The sequence below is a fragment of the Strix uralensis genome, chromosome 18, assembly GCF_047716275.1.
Source record: "Strix uralensis isolate ZFMK-TIS-50842 chromosome 18, bStrUra1, whole genome shotgun sequence".
NCBI classification, from domain to species: Eukaryota; Metazoa; Chordata; class Aves; order Strigiformes; family Strigidae; genus Strix; species Strix uralensis.
The window spans coordinates 10,308,926-10,326,475 of NC_133989.1; the positions used below are offsets into that span (position 1 = coordinate 10,308,926).

Genomic DNA, 17,550 nt, shown 5'->3' on the forward strand with positions numbered 1-17,550 from the left:
TTTTTCTTTTTTTCCCCTTCCCCTAACAGATACAGTTGTTTGTCAGCAGAAAACATGGCCCTGTGGGGTAGGAACATAAGATTTCACTTACCATCCGCTGGCATTTTCGTGGTTAGCACTGTCCATCCATTTTTTTGTTTTCTAAGTAGTGTCAGCACCTAAGTGACATTTCAACTGGTTTCAGTTCTGCAGCTTCTGAGATTAATTTGGTTGTTTAGGTAAATATGCTACACTATCTAAATCTATGCTAAGTCTTGCAACATTTGAAAGAGCACATTCATTTTCATAACAGTTCCTGAGTCATGACTGGCACATAACCATAATAAAACAACCCCCAGCTTTCGACAGTTTATAAAAAGTGGCAACATTCCCACAAATCTGCTTTGTCTTTATAACAAAGCAACTTCTTTATGACTAAGGCTCTAAGGTATGTTTCTGATTAGTTTATTCAGTCCTGAGGTTTTTTTTCCACTGGGAACTTAACATATTTCACATGGCAGAAAAAAGGGGTTTAAAATTCAAACTTTGTCTTTGCACTCACATGCTGAGTTCTACTCTCATGGTTTTTGGTTGTTTCAAAGAGAATAGAGAGAATAGCCTCCTGCAAGACCTAGAACTAAATCAGTGGCCCAAGTTTGCACTATTTGGATCTTAGGGTTTCTTTTCGTGTTCACACTAGTATTCAACTACTGATGCTATTAATGTAACTTGATATATCTTTATTTGGAAAAGGGCAGTTGGCAAGCACAATCAGATGTGTTGGATTGATTAAGGTTAATGGATCTTCTTAGACATTGGGGATTTTAAAAATTTGATTATTGCAACTAATGCATATCAATATTTTTAACTCTACTGAAAGCATCAGCCTAATAGATTGCATTTCGCTCAACTTTGCATAAAGAAAAGATGTGGGAAGAAAGTTAAAGGGTAACTATATGTAACATGCACCCACAATCTCTTGTTGGAAGTGACTTGAAAGCACCCACTAAAACCAAAATTCTTAGTGCAAACACGTAGTGTGGGAATGGCAAGAGATGTTGTTTTCTGAGCTTATTGTGATGATGAACACCTGCTGCACATGGAAACCACACCAAAATAGTTTTTGAATAGTCTTCTTGGAGGTACCAGACCTTAGTCTCATAGAACTCTTATAATTAGGCACTGAAATATTTTTTAATGAAGAAAACAAAGTTTTTCAGGGATACAGTGCTCTTTATCATGAACTCTGTGGAAAACTTCATTCTCCCTGTCTTTGGTCTTCTGAACTGTAATTGCTTGCAGCTTTACCTCTGCACACACTGTTAATGCACTGCTTGAGCAATTAGAAAAATAGGCTTATTTTCTAAAAGACTTTCACACAGGATCTTTGATGATTTTAAGATGTTTGCTATGATATTTGACCAAATATACTGCCTAGTTTTTAAACCTCTTCTTAAGCACTATAGACTGCCAAGTATATGCCGCTTAGAATGAAGCAGAAGAAAATCCTGTTACGATGTATAATGATTGGATACCTATATTCAAAGATGTTATTTACTAGTTCATTTATTATAGATAAATTCACAAAATATTATTACTAATAAAGTGCACTTCTTAAAGTAGGCCTATCTCGGATCTCACAGGTGAAGGAATGATTCACAGGCAAGTTCAACAAATTGCCCAACGTCACATACCAAGATAGTGGCAAGTAAAAATACAGAAGAAAACCCTGAACTGATGGCATGTTGCTGGTCTATTTGAATCTTACCCTGACATACACAATATTGATTATGTATGCATGCAGAATTTGTCATTTTGAATCTACACAAATAAGTAATAAAAACTGTAATGAGCCAGGGGAAAGAATTCATATTTTTAAAAAAGGTAAGCAACTGCCTTTGCAGTAGTCATTTTACTTGTGAAATAAAAGCCTTCATAGAGAAACCTTATTTTGAGACTTAAGACATAAGGGTTTTTATATTTAACAGCAGCGTTTATTACAGCAGTGGACTGAGACACTACTTACCTGCATATGCTTTTGGATTCTGCCAAGAGTTCTTGTACAACTGAACAAGTTATTTATATTTTCACTGTTTCAGAGGCCAGTTGTTTGCCTATGGACTGCTCTATTTCCAACCATCCTTTGTTTGACTTCTGTATATGATGGCAGCATTCAAAGCAATCAAGTGAAGAGCATCTTTTTATGCATATATTTGGTACCTAGGACAATTGGTTTAAGATGTTAGATGGAATTTCTGTGTATTAGTAAAATCAATAATAACAACATTCTTGAGTAGTGGTAAGAGTAGTAAGACAAAACCTTGTAGTAATGTTAGAAACAGTAGCTCACAAAATTATTATGATGAGCCTTGATTAGAATATATATGGGAATAACTTAGGCTTGAGAATAGCTTTGTAAGATTAATGGAAGATTCACTAGCTAATTTGTCATTCTAGTAATTATGACTATATAGAAACCATTCCTTAAAAATATCTTGTAATGACAAATTCTCCCTTCAGATTTATAGGCATTCTACATGCATATATGAGGGCAAAACTTCATCCATCTAGAGTCTCATAAGGAAAATCCAAAACATTTAATTTTGAGGTTTTTTGAGACTTTTTTTGTAATAAAAAGATACATCTCAGCTATGTTGAGATCCTTTAATGCAAAGATAGAGCCTTCCTAGTGGGTAAGAAACATATCCCATCTTTGAAAGTATCTATCTGGAGTAACACATTGTATCATTTACAAGCCATTTTATAACAGCATTGATATGGAATACAGGTAGTTGACTATTTCCAGAAATCATAATTTTTTAATAATAAAAGGGCCTATGATTAATTTAATTACAAGACTATTCAGCTATGGATAACATACATGTCAATGAGAAAAGATAACCTTAAAATTTGCATAATAATATATCTCAAATCCTGCAAGTCCTGCAAATCATATCTGGTCCATACTCTGGTTCTAAACCCATAATTTAATGACACTGCTCTTGTGAGAAATAAGAATCTCACAGTTTCAAAAAATGACAAAAATTAATTTAGAACTTGTGTTAACACATGCAACAAATGTACCTTTTATTATTTCCACAGCATGCATCTCAAGACTGTTTTGTTAGTTTAAGTTGTTGAAAGTTGAAAAGAATTTTCATAATTTTCTTGACACATCTTCATAAAAATATTACCCGGAAACCTGTTGGAATAAAGTTAGTTTCTCATTCCCTGGATTTTCTGTGGAGAATCAACTGAAAATGTAGGGACCTGATTAAACCGGTGGTGGATTCACCATCCCTGGATGTGTTTAAGAGTCGTTTAGATGAGCTCTTGGGGGATATGGTGTAGGGGAGAACTTTGTAGAGTAGGGCTGATGGTTGGACTCGATGATCCCAAGGGTCTTTTCTAACCTGAATGATTCTATGAAAAAGCATGATCAGGGAGGTCTGTAACAAGGAAATTAGTAATATAAAAAGAGAAGCAAAACAGGAACTATGGCTCTGTTTTCAAGAAACTTTGCGCATGCACTGCAAACATCTGAACTACTATCACCTGGCATGGAGATAGGGACCATGCGCATAGACTGTCCTCATGTTTGTGGAAAAACCTTCAAATTATGAATGCAAAAGGCTAAAACTCAAACCCATTAAATAGTGAAAGAGACTTTGGACTCTCTTGGAACAGCTTCTCCACAGGAGATGTCTAAGAAGTCTAAACACAGACAGATTTTAGTCCTGGTTTATGCCCACTGAAGCAGGAGGAGATACATTTCTCCGTGCAACACCACCGCCGGCCTCCTGACACTCCATGTGGAGAACCCCGGTTATTAAATGGGAAGTACAGAAGTTTTATCGGGTCAGGACTTTATCCCACCAACCCGAGGAGGATCAGACCCCTTTTCCCTGACTGACACCCCCCTCCTACCCCCTCGCCGTCCCACCTGGCACTCCTGACGGGGGCTGCTGGGGCGGTGCCGCAGCGCTCTCAGGGCACCCCCCGCCGTGCTCCGCTTCCCTCACCCCTCAGCGGCGGCGGGGCTGGCGGGGAGGGAGTTGAGGGGTGCTGTGAGGGGAAAGGGGAGGGGGGAGCGGCGCGGGGAGCGCCGAGGTGAGGGGCGCCCGCCCTGAGGGGGCGGCGAGCCTGAGGGGAGCGGGGGAGGGGAGGCGGGCAGCGGCCCCTGAGGGGCGGAGGGCAAAGAGCCCCTCGGCGGGGGGGGCTGAAGCCCTCCCCTGACTCCCCACTTCCTCGGCGGGGTGCTCGGGCGGGAGCCCCCCGGCAAGGGAGGCGGCAGCGCTTGGAGGAGGCGCCTCGCAACAGATGGTTAAAGCCGGCTCCTGGCCGCGGCCCGCATTGGCCGGCGGCGCGAGCCGGGCGGGAAGAAGGGCGGGAGGCAGCCGGCCCCGCGCGGGGAGGGCGGCAGCGGCGGCCGGAGCTGCGCGGCCCCGCGGCGGGGAGCGGAGCGGAGCGCGGCCCCCGCCACCCCAGCGTGCGCGCTGCCCGCGGGGTTCTGAGGCGACCGCCTTCCCGGGGCGGAGGTCGCCTCTCAGCCGCTGATCGCCGGCGGCTCCGGGCCACCTGTGAGTTTTCCGCCTGGCGGGGGCTGTAAGTAACGCCGCCTCTGTGCGAGCCGGGCTGGGGCCGCCGGGAGGGCGCTGGCGGTGGGGGCGGGAGGCCCGGAGGGCTCCGCTCCCCCGGCGGCTGCGTGCGCTTGGGGCGGGCGAGCCGGAGCTGCCGGCTTCTCCTCCGGTCTAACCCGTACAGCGTGGGGGAGATCCTCCCGCGGGCGGGAGGCTGGGTGGATGCCGGGGAGATTTTTATCACCTGTAAGTGAGGAAACCCCCGCTCCCAGTCGCCCCCCTCCCGGCATTCCAGCTGCGCCGGTGCAGAGTCGCTTGTGGTGAATAATTGCCGGGGTTTCGTCCTCGCTGCTCTGCGGAGAGACTGTCAGGTGGGGAGCGGAGATGCGGGGGAAGTGACTTGCCCAAGGTCACGCAGTGAGGCAGTGGCTGAGCTGGAAAATAACACGCGCTGTGCTAAAAACTTCTGGTTCCTACTCCTGTGCTGGGCTGTTCAACAGCACTGCAAGGCTGCCGGGCTCCAGGCATAGACGTGGTAGAGTTTTAGGTAGGTCTTTAATCAGCTTGCTTTTTTTTTTTTTTTTTTTTTTGTCCTCCTTTAAAACGTTATGTATAGATGTGAAAGCATGCAGAGGTGCAGTGGCTGTATCATCTCTCTTGCTTTCTCCAACTAATGTTAACTTCAGTAGTTTAAAACCAGGAATTGTTGGTGAAAATATGATGGGTTTTTTTATCTCTTTTACCGTGACAATGTCTTTGCTATTAACAGTGAATATCTTCTTATTCCACCAGACAGTAGTTGTGAAAAGTCCCTTAATTGCTTATGTGTCAGCTGCATTCCAAAATTCATCTGCAGTGTAATAGCTTTTATGCTCAATGCATGTCAGAGTGTTTTAAGAACTTATGCACTGGAGTATAATGTGATGAAGAGTTCTCCGAAGGATGCAACTGGAGTAATTGTTTTAGTGCTAGTTATATGCATAACAATTCTCTTTCCAAATATAATTTTAATGAGTTTACATAAAGGTAGTATTCTGTAGTTTGTCTCCATTAATGTTCAGTGTTTCTCTTGAGTTTCTTATTATGTGAAAGTAAAACTGACACGTGTAAGGGTGTTGTGTTGATTAAATATATTATGAGAGTCTTCAGAGTCAATCCTCTTCATAGAATTTGATTGATCCTTGCATTTCATAACATGTTCTGCAGCAGTGAAACTTAAGAGTATAAGTGTGCTGCTCAAAAACTAAAGTAATCCCCCCCACTATCTTTCTCAGTTTTACCTTAACTGTTCTGCTTGGTTTTGGGAAGTGGGGAGATGCACTATGAGGGAGGTTTAGGGAAAAAACACAAAAAATATTGGTGTAAATAGGACAGCTTTATTTTTAATCTGTATTAGGGAGTTCAGGTGAACTCTGGACTCTCTTCAGCACAAATCATGGAATTCAAGGCAAGGTTCCTGGCATGGTAGGGTTTCCTACTATAGATGTCTTGTGATTTGAATGAGGAGTGTTTTGTATGTGTTTCTCTTAATCTCATTCAGAACATACAAGGTTATTCTCAAAGTACTTAATGGACTTTTTTTTTTTTTCTGGACTTTGATATTTGCAAAAAAACCTTTTTGTTGTGCTTGTGTTTTGGCTATACAACACTTTTTTTTTTTTAACTGGTTTAGATTCCTTGCAAGGAGTCTTATTTCAGGTAATTTCTAGCTGAAAGTGTTTGCCCTTGCTGTATAAACTCATATTGTTTAATTTGGTCCTTCAGTACCAGATCCTCCATAATTTCTTTTAAATGGATAGGAAAATGTCTGTAGTTTTTCTACCTAAGTAGGTAATATTATTTCATTAAACAACATGTTAAGTTGGAATAGATGATGCATTGCTGTGGGTCTGTATGTTTTGTTTTGAAGAAAGTCTATGTATTCCACTGTTGTGACTTCCTTCCAAGCATTTCTGTTATGACGATCCCAGGTGAGAAGAATTATGGCTGCTCATCTACAAAAAAAATTTAAATGGACTTGGTAATATGTGCAGATACAACTGATTTAGGTATATGAATAAGACCCTTCTCTGTTGCGAGTGAGAAAGGTAATGAAATAAAACAAATACTTCTGTGTAATACCAGTTTTGTATTCTTGAGATGCTAGATTTAATATCTAATATCTCAACTCTACAACTTGGAAAGGGTGCGAATTTATATTTTATCTTCCCTTCAGAACTGTTTTTAGAAGTAATTAATTTGAATGCCAGACAGCTCTAACTTCATGCCCTGTAGATAGCATAGAATGGTTAAAATATTTTCCAACCCCCCTCGGAGAGACACAGTATTTTTTTCTCCTTTTCCCTCTCGACACCCTTTCCTCAGCCACCTGAAGATGTAGCCTCACTGTGAAGTTCAGAATAGAGTAAAAGTAAGATCAAGAACTGCTACAAACCCATCAGAGAATTTTGGTTCAAGATGTTGGTGAGATCATACTTCTGTGAAGAATGCTCCATGCTTTTGGCAATTTCCATGAAGAGTAGATAAGACCTGCCTTTCAAACTGCCCCTTGCAGTATCCTTGACAGAACATGTTCTCATTTTTATCAATATGCTGGGCCAATTTCTCAGGCTGGAGTGGACATCTTGGAGAATGAGATACAGGCCTACATTTCCAATATAAAAATGAATGTTCCAGTATGTTCATGTTCTTCAGAATATCTTGGGTTTATTCCAGTCCAAGCCATGATTTAATTTGAAACCTGAAAAGCTGTAATAAGTGGGATTTATTTTGTTTGGTTTTATGTTTTCTTTGTCGTCGCCTCCCCCCCCCCCCCGGTATTAGTCTCTTATAGACTTGGATTTTTGCTTAACATTTGGAAATTGTCTGAATTTCTCAATATAGTTTGTTGCTGGTTAACTGCCTCTCCTTTGCCCATCTCAACTACCCCACCCCTCACCCAGGTAGTGCATGGGGAGAAATTCTGGAATGATAATGCAAGTTTGACAAGGGAGCATTTGAACTAATTAGCAGTTGACCTCTGTAGGAGGAGAAAAGGTGTGTAATATTTCTTAATTCCATAAAAACGTTACTTTGGACTTGTCTCAAACCTAGATATAACTATGCCTTTCTACAAATACAGATACTGCAAGTGTAAAGGTCTTCAGCAAGAAGCAGTGTCCAATGAAGTCTTGCTTCTGAGACAGTAAGAATGTTTCAGTAAACAGAAATTTTTATCTTCCCTCTTGTAAGGAGTTGTACTTGAGTCTAGTGTTCTCGTTATATGTGAAATGTATCCTTGTGTAGTGTGGCTGCCCTGGGTTCCCTCAGGCACACATTTATGTGATTTTTGATGTTAGTGTCTACAGTGGTCTGTAGCACAGTTAAATGCAAAGTTCTATTGTCTGTATTAGCACAGTTGTGTATACACTTGGGTAGGACTTTTCTCTTTTTTTTTTTTTAAGTTAATACAGTAGTTTGACAGTTCAACCTGGACTCACCCCTCTGTGTGTGTGTATATATATATATGTACGCATATGTGAAAAAATACAGGGGCGTGTACCTGCATTCTTATTTTCCAAATCCTGGTGAGCAAAACTTGCAAGTAAAGTATTTGAAATAATGTCGTCTTTCTGCAATTTGTCTGTGGTAGGAAATTTGTTTTGGTGCTCAGAATAGAATGACGCTAAAAAAAATTAACTATTGTGAAAGATCTAACAACAGAATCTAGGAAATTTTGTTCAGGTGAAACTGTCTGAAAAGCTGACTGAGATTCATAAAGCAGATACGACTTCAGTTTTACAACACCCTATTTTATGCTTGGAACCTTTAGAACACAGATATCATTTCTACATAAAATGTTTTACTATCTAAACTTATGCACAATGAACCAAAGTAACTAAATGACAATTTGATGATGAAGAAATATAGACAGTGGCATGTTGACATCTGTAACCTGGTCTTGTTATAGCGATGATATTTTTTTTCCCTGCTTTGAACAATGTAGAAGTTTTTTATGTAGTTAATATCTGCAATGAGCCTATTCTAGATTTTAGTTTGTTATTTTGTATTTCTGTCTACATTTTCTAGCACTGGTTTACCTTCTACAGTAAAATCAGGATAGCAGCTCACAGTTCAGTGAGCTTAAGCAGTTTGTGGTGAAATAAAAGTTTTGATGTGTAATCACTTATCCTAATTAGCCATATTTAATGGATTTATGGATTTAATGGAAGAGAATGTCAAAATAAAATATCAGACTACAGAGTTATCTCTGATCTGCATATGGTATTCTAAAATGAAGGTAATAAATTTATGGGGAAACAACTGGAAATATCAATACCTCACAAGAAATAACATAAATATTGGATGAAGTCTCATTGCTCCAAAAATACATGTCCCATTAGAAATAGGCAGCTCCCTATTTCAAGTTCCTAAAAAGAAAGCAATTGAATTGCCTGCATTATTTGAAGATCTTAGGCAGGCAGCAATCATTGTGAAAGGCTAAAATTATTGATCCCTGAGGTAGGAAGTACTGTAAATGATGGTTCTGCTGTGATCTAACGGTTCTGACCATCTCTGTGAGTCATTGATTATTATAAGTTTATTATAGTAAACTACCCAGTTTATTATAAGTTTGGATTCAGTGTATTTAAGAATGCCTGTTCTAGTAATATTTGGGAAAGGAGGATAGTGGATCTTAAAGATGCTGGAATGTGTCAGAAGCTGATGTTATTTACAATCTGGAAACTGAATAAGGAGAACTTCTTGCAGGTTTTTGGTAACTGAAAGTCCTGATCAGTTGACCTATTAGATATAGATTTAATATTTTTTTCTGGACTCTATCTTCTCTGTGGTTGAAGTGCTAAAAATTGAAGTTCTTTATGCATCCTTCTTTGCAGTGTTATCCCTGTGTGTTACCCCAGAGTTGCTGCCATTCAGTGGAGGGGAAGAACACGGGTCAAAAAGAGGGAAGTGTGTTTTAGGGTGGGTTTTTTGTTATTTTGTTTTTCTAGTTTTAATACAAGAATCCTAAACCAATGCATTTTACTTCTGTGACTGTGAAAGGAGTAAGAGTATGCAGTCTTGGAAACTGCAGCTTGCTTCTAAGGAAGGTTGAAGTACGATAAACAATAAAGCTCAGTGCATACCTAAGAACTAAAGTTCTGATCCTTCTCCCACACCAAATACTTGATAGGACTCTTAAAAAGTGATGGATTTTAACATCAGCTGATCTTCACAAGGCTTTATCATTCAGTTCCTTTCTTTCTATTTGTCTCCCTTTTTGTCTTGGTTAAAAGCAATAGCAAGTTTATGTTGCATTTTTATAGTAGTATTAATTTTCAACCGAGGTGTGAACTTGCCGACACCAAAAGTAATAATGAAATGTATGAATCTTTTTAGATATAATGACAAGATCCTGTCATCTGAATTTAAGTTTATGGGCAGTGAACAAGGTAGTGTTAAATGTCCATATCTGTCTTGTCCAGTAATTGTAAGAAAAATCTTTGTACTCATAGTAAGTCATATACCTGTGACCCCCAGTGACTTTGTAGAGGGCTGCTGTAAGGAGTATGAATGACCATTTTTATTTTTCTCTTGGTAGTATTTAAATGTGCATTTCAATACATGGTTGTGTACAGTATCCTCTTTCTTCCCTTTTTATTTAATGTAGGGAATAAATCTCTTTAATCCTAAAATCACTTCTGATGAATCTAGTAACATCTAGTTTACATTACTGAACTTGATCCAGGAAATAATATTACTGTATTGGGGAAAAACTGCATATTGGTTGGTATAAAAAAGCAAAACTTAAAAATGGATATGCTTTGAAAATTTAGGGCTTTGTCCTTGCTCCAGCTTGTTTCTTTTGCCTAAGTTATCTAGGGACCTGAGGAAATATCTCAAGTATTTGAGAAAGTTGGGATTTTATGTATGTGTGTATGAAGCAATTTGAGAGCTTCTTAAGGTGGAGACTGTTTCTAGATGGTGCTATGTCAGGAACCTTATTCTTTCGTTATGCTGGGGTTTGAAATCCTTTTAATATTGTAGACCTCCAAATCGCACTGTGCCAGGCATGTGATATGTTCCTTAAGCATCAGTTGTTGGGAATATGAATGTTTATAGAGATTCATTACTTTGGGTGAGATAAAGGTCTCTCTCAGAGGAAGTTGCGTGATAAGAAGAGTCTAGTACAAAATTAGATGGGTTACCTAGTGGACTGTTTGCTTTCTTTGGCTCAGACCTCAGTTTAGGGTGTTCTGAAGAAGCTGTTCAAGTTACTTTCTTGTGATATTGATGTATTTGAATTAAGAGATTTCACTGTGGTTTGTATGTATTACAAAAATTAAAGCTATACAGAGTCTACTTAGGTGAGCAAAACAGGGTGAAATCTAATAAAATTGTCTCTGCACTGTTGAGATACTCGGTCAGCTTGGTCAGGTAAGTGTTTAAACAGATTTGATGAGGCAAGTTCTGAATGGTTGTCACTGCTTAGTAATGCCTTGGTTCCAGAGCATTTCTCTGTGATTTTTTTTTTTTTTTGGTGTTTTTTAGTGTTAGTTTCTTTTTTTTTGGCCCCAAACTTTACTTCACAGTGAGTCAAATTTATCACCAATTTTGCCATCCCTGTGGTCTTGTAGCCAACATACAGCTTGTGCCTTTGGGTAGGGAAGCAACAAAAATCCCGCTGTGTAGCTGACTATAATGTTTAGAATTTTCATCTTTGTTTTTTTTTTTTTTAATAAAAATGCACTATATATATATCTGTTACTAATCAGGTTAAGGGAAATATCTGTCATTGATAAATGCCTCATGATCACCCTGAAGTTACTAGCTCCTGCTGTTGCAAATGAATCACTTTGAAACTCCCTTCCCTCACCCTTATTTTCGGGTACATTCCATATACAATTGGGTTTGTGATTAATTCTGTTTAAAATAATTTACCTTTTGATCTTCATCAAGTTTTATTTTTCCCTGTGTTCCAGTACCAGCAGCATTTGAAGGACTTTCTAAAGAATCTGGCTCCTTTACATCATCCTTTGTCAGAGAAAGTGTGTAGAAGACTTCAGTGGCGTAGAGAAAAATTATATGGTTCTGCTTTTATCTATGAAAAAAGCTTTCTATGTGTGGAGACAAATTACTTTACAAAATCTAACTCAGTTGTGCATACAGAAGGGTGAAAAGGCATAGTTGCAACTGGAGACAACACTGCAGTGTGTCTTCTGCCATCTAATTCATTGGGTAGATCTTTGGATCTTGCTGAACATCTAGAAATATCATGATGCAATCGTTTCTGTGATCCACTTGGATTCTTTTTTGACTGCTCCATATTCTAGCACACTGATAAAAGTGGAGGCAGCTGTAAGTGTAGATAAGTGAGTTCCAGTTAGTGCCTCTAAATCTCTATCAAATGATCTGTCTTTAGTCACACTTGTCTGGTAGTCTAACTACAGAATCAAAGCAATCTTTAAAAATTTTATTGAATTTCTGTGCATGTAATATTTGCATGGGTTATCTTCTCAGTGCTGTCTGCTGGAGAGCGGACTTGCAACCAGTAGAGCTTAGCTATGATATGAGACCCTGTAGGTTGTGTAGCTGTTCACAGTGTGATATTAATGGTGTTAAATTAGCAACATTGGCGATATTAACTAATTTCCTCATTCAGACTGTGACATTTGTTTGGTAAAAGGATCATTAAACACACGCAAACATCCTATGTGCAGTAAAAGGTCTTTGGGCCCTGACAAATGATAAATGAGAAAATTACAGGTTGTAGGAAAATGTAAATATCATTCTTTGAAAATCTGTCCTCTGGCAAGACAAAAATGTTCCCCTCTAAGCAATGAAGGATTCATTATATTCTTTTCACATCCATAAAGAATGCTGGAGACTATTTTACATACTTAACGCATATCTTGATGTCTCTTCCTTTCTTTCAGGCACTGCTGTTGAATTGGGATTTGTCCTGGTTTTGTTAAGCAAGTACTCCAGCAGTGCACTGTAGAAAAGTGCTGTAGCCTCAATTAACTCCTCCTATAATTTTCAGGATAATTTTGAGTCAGTCTTATGTTTTTCTTATTAGCAGCTTTAGTTCACTTTTTTGTTAATCAGCTGTTATGCGAGGTATTAAAGTAGGGGTTCACATATTAGGTCCCTTTCCATCACATGACTACATGTAATACAAACTTGCATATTAACTGATGAATGCATTTACCGTGTCTTCAGGGAAAGGCTTAATCTAGCTTCAGAAGATCCTTGTGACTTTCTTACTCTTCCCGTCTGTAGCTCTATAAGGATTGTAGTGTCAGTTACTAATGTCGCCAGCTTCAGAACATAAAAGCTTCACCAGTATGATGCATTTGCACTAGCTTATTACCTAGTGCAATTCATGAGTAAATTTTCTAGCTTCTGCACCAATCTTCTAAAGTGTGACTGAGTACTGTACTTCAGCCACTGCTGTTTATCTCATTAAAGCTACGGCTGTAGTTGCTGTGCTATCAAACAATAAAACTAAATTCTGAGTTCATCCTGCTTTTATCTTGTAGTATCACTGCAGTTTAAAAAGAACCAGACAGACTTGATAGTTATTGTCATTTTCAAAATGACAAAAATAATTTTCAGAGACTTCAAAACTTTTTGCCAATCTTTGCAAGAATGGAGATGTTACAAACAATTAAAATAACAGTTATATTAAATTTTAAAAACTTAAAAATGGCTGAAAGATTTAATTTTTTTATTAGCTAGCAACAATATCTGTCTTCCTTGCCTCTGGAAGCTAGATTTGCAAATAGCAGCCCTATAAGCTTATTAAAGACCTAATTAAAAAAACCCCCAAACAACCAAAACAACATAGAAAAAGAATTATTTTTTCTTTTAAATTGGACTAATCAATTCCATTGACTAGAATGTCTGATACCTCTGTTCTTGAATGTGGATTCTTGCTAATTTTTCTAGGATATGATTCCCAAGCTATTAAGGCATGTAATTTGATGTATACCAAGATAACTAATAGCCAAGCACAATCTATTATGGTTATTTGGATACATCTGAGATGTACCACTGTATACAAGACTTTGTAAGTCTGATTCAGAAACAAGTGTTTTGAGCAAGAAAATGTTCTCCAGCACAGCAGAATCTTCAAAAAAGTGAAGACTTTGATTTTTAAACAAACACTTGCTGCATTGTGGAAAGGGAATAGAGCCTGAATTTGGCAAGTTTTGTGCAAGACAGTGTCAAGTATGCCCCATGATATATTGGTATCAGGAGATGGATAGAGCACCTTGGCACCAGTAATGCTTAAAAGCTGAACCTGAAATGAAACACTTCCCTCATTTAAGACTTCGGCTATATTTCAGACTGACGATCTGGTTTTCATCCCATATTGTTGGGAGCTGTCAGATATCAGCATTTTTTCCTCTTAAGGATCTATTCTTAAAACATAACACAGAAACTCCCTAGGAGGAATCTACAGGAAAGGAGTAAAATGATCTATGATCTAAAATAATTATTACCCCAGTAAGGGAAGACTGATCTAGTCTCCTGCAATTAGATGATAAGCCAAAAGGAATTCCTTCTTTCTTCAGGACCTAAGATTTTGAGAAAGCCTGTGATTCCTCTCCTGTCCTCATACAAGATAGTGTGCTGTGTGACCTGTTTCTAGTGATCTGGAGCAGGGGGTCCTTATAATAAGCTTACAGTATTTCATTGCTTGCGCTAAGTGTTTGTATTTGTGGGGTGAACTTGGTCTTCCACCACATTGCATTTCAAAGAACAGGAGTAGAGTACCCAGTGAAGTTGTGAAACCTTGTGAGAAGTTTACCAGGTTGGACAGACATCAGAGAGGAAGAAGAGCTCTATGTACCTCCTTTCTCCCATGGAGCAAAGGTGTAGGCTGACTCCAGTGATCCCTTCAGCCCTCTGATCAGGTCGTACTTCGTTGGATTGCTGAGGGTGTAAATATATACTGCTTCCCACATGATTATTTAGAAATTGTAGTTCCTTATTAGAACCCCATATTCTTCCATTAGTGTTCAGGAGAGTTGTAGTAGTGAATGTTAAGTTTGAAAGAAATAAATTCCAAGACCTCATCAGTTACCTGCTTAATCAAATTTCTGTACAGAATTCTCTGAATAAGTATTCTTTTGATATATTTTAAGTATTTCTGCTGTCTGTGTTAACAGTACTCCTTAAGTTATGAAAGACTTATTTAGGTTTGTGATTCTTATTCAGCTTCATTTTCAAATTCAGTTAGCCCTGATTTCTCAATCTTAGAGTGTCACTGCCAGGATGAGTATGTTTATACTGTGGATTCTGACTGTATCTCTGATTGCATGTTCCTGATACAGCATGGAGACAATGCAGCTATGGTGGCAGAGATGGGTATGACAGTATGACCACCTGAGATTAGATTCAACTTCTTGGTTTTATAGCACCTGCTTATTTTCAGGCTGTTAGTAATATTAAGGAAAGTCAGTTTAAAACTAGCTGAGGCCAAAATCAGCTTAGTGATAGTAATAGTAAGAACCTAAAAGTGATATTTGTGGGTAATTTGGTGAGCAGGTGCATTGTGGTGTCTTAAATATTAATCGTAAAGGTGTCTTACAAAAGAGGCACTAGTACCATTCCTATATATTCAGCATACATAAATACTCATCTTCATGCAAGATTTTTAAGTTTTCTTCCTCTAATTTTCCCTGGTATGATATTAAAGAAAGAGAAATGTGTGTGTGTGTAGAAGAAATCTGCTACAACCTAGAAAGAGAATAGTTGAAAGACAGATTTCCTGTCTCAGGTAAAAAATGAACTCTTTGCAGTACTTGCACAGAAAAAGTAGGAGTATGTATATAAAATCTGTAAGTGGAAAACTTTCTACTCTCAATTGCACTGCAAGGTAAGAACATTTTTTTATTCTTGTCTGAATCAACATTAAATCAGCTTGCCAGCCAGTAAAGTTTTAATGTTCAATAACTTTTCCTCATGCTAGAACTATAAGCGTTTCTTTCATCATTTGTGTGCTGAATTTTGCTGTTCTCTTTGATTTCAGGGCAAAGGCTTAGGTACCAACATTATTGTGTTGATATCTTTACTTTCATTACTCTTCCACATGTGCATTCATTGCATCTGCAATGAGGAGACAGCTATTGGAGCATTCAAGATGCTTATTGGGAGCTACTGATTCATAGAAACCTAATGCCTGCCTCATAGGGCCCAGTCTTAAAACCCAGTGGGAGTTTTGTCTGCGCGTGGAGTCTTAAGCAATCTTCCAGTGACAGGACTACTGAGTGAGTTGTGAAAAGGCAAAATTTGTTAGAACAAAAATCTACTGCAGTGGCTAGCTGGGATTTTCCATCATTTTGCCACAGTCATGGTAGAATTAGTTGTTTCTTTCAGCTGTATACTGTGTCCTCTTTGGCTTTCGCTTTTGTGTACTCTCCCTCCCCTTGCCACATTCACCTTGGTAGTAACTCTAGATTCAAAGTACATATGAAAGGATACAAAATGACAGTTTCTGCTTTGTGTCTGTAATCCTTCTTAAGTTATAGTATAAAGGTAAATACATACAAATTACCCTGAAAGTGTTTAGCAATTGACTAGCCATGCCAGAATTTTTTCATATAAATCAATATTGTTTGGGGGTTCCAGAATTTATGGGGCTTTTTACATATAAAGTTCACTTAAAAAAAAAGAAACCACAAAAAAAACCCTTAAAAAACCCCAACACTCCCCAACACCCCCCCCCCCCCCCAAAAAAAAGAACAACCAAACGCTTCTTGACAGATATCTTTGTCCCTTCCACTGAATAGCTGAAATATACACAGTCAGTAAAACTTAGAAAACAGTTTAAACACAGGCTATAACATAGGAAGCAGTAAGGTGGGTTATGGGGAGTTATGTATCATCAACATAAGGAAAGATAGTTATGGTTGCTGAGCTTAACTGTTTATGAATTTACAACCTTGAAAACTTGGAACAACTGGCACTAGACAAGATAAATAGCAAGATGGAGTAGATAAATATTTAAGATATAATATTACTTGGTAATTTTATATTTGTCGTTGTCCAAAACCCATTCAAACAGTAGTTGATCTACCTTCACTGCAACCCTATAAGCATTCCTAAACCACATTTAACCTGTGATGATTCTCAAGCCAGAGAAGTTAACAAAAAAGTTTAAAATGTGGGTAGAGATTGTTCCTTTTGTGACTGGCTCTAGATTTATGATACTGAATGCTGCTGTATTCAGGGTAGTCACAAATGTGCATGAGACTTTCTAGAAATGGAACCTCAGGCACCCATACCCTGGCTTGGATGATCTAGTTCTTAGAGTTAGGGTACTTTTGATTCTTGCCTAAAGGAAACCATAAATGTTTTGGTTGTCCTTGGTTGTTAGTGTCAGTCTCTGTCTATGTTCTTTGAAAAGCAGACTACATTTAGGAAGTCTAGAAGCTGTGGATTATTGTGTTTCTGAAGGCAAAAAAGGAGTGAACAGTAGTTGAGGCAGTAATGTGCCCTTGTGGTAAAAGCAGCTCATGTTATCTTGGGCTGCATTAGGAGGAGTGTTGCCAGAGGGTCAAATGATCTGATCCTTCCACTCTACTCGGTACTGGTAGGGGTGCACCTGGAGTACTGCATCCATTTCTGTGCTCACCAGTATGAGAGATGGGCCAACTGGAGAGAGTCCACTGAATGGCCACTAAGATGTTTAAGGCTAAGAGAGCTGGGACTGTTCAGCTTACAGAAGACAAGGCTCTGGGGGGATCTTTTCTATTCAGATAAACACCTGAAGGCAGGGTATAGAGAAGACAGCCAGGCTCTTCTCAGTGGTGACAGACAAGGCAATGGGCACAGACTGAAACACAGGAGGTGCTCTCTGAGTGTCAGGTGCTCTGAGGGTGACTGAGCACCAGCACAGGCTGCCCAGAGATGTTGTGGAGTTTCCATCCTTGGAGATATTCAGAAGCTACCTGGACATGGTCCTGGGCAACTGGCTTGGGGTGGCCCTCCTTGAGCAGGT

The 17,550-nt window shown here is 39.0% G+C and overlaps 1 protein-coding gene across 7 annotated transcripts in view; it reads left to right on the forward strand.

Annotated features, from left to right (window-relative positions):
- The first annotated feature begins 4,447 nt into the window (after positions 1 to 4,447).
- The window catches only part of SULF2 (sulfatase 2), a 164,227-nt gene continuing 151,124 nt past the window's right edge, over positions 4,448 to 17,550 (forward strand). For 3 of the 7 annotated variants that reach the window (XM_074888625.1, XM_074888621.1, XM_074888626.1), the window contains exon 1: positions 4,448 to 4,584. The gene's annotated coding sequence lies outside the window, so the exon portion shown is untranslated. Of the gene's footprint in view, positions 4,585 to 4,862; positions 5,107 to 17,550 lie in introns of those variants that run through there. The other 4 variants (XM_074888627.1, XM_074888628.1, XM_074888623.1 and 1 more) reach the window with 4 other exon arrangements.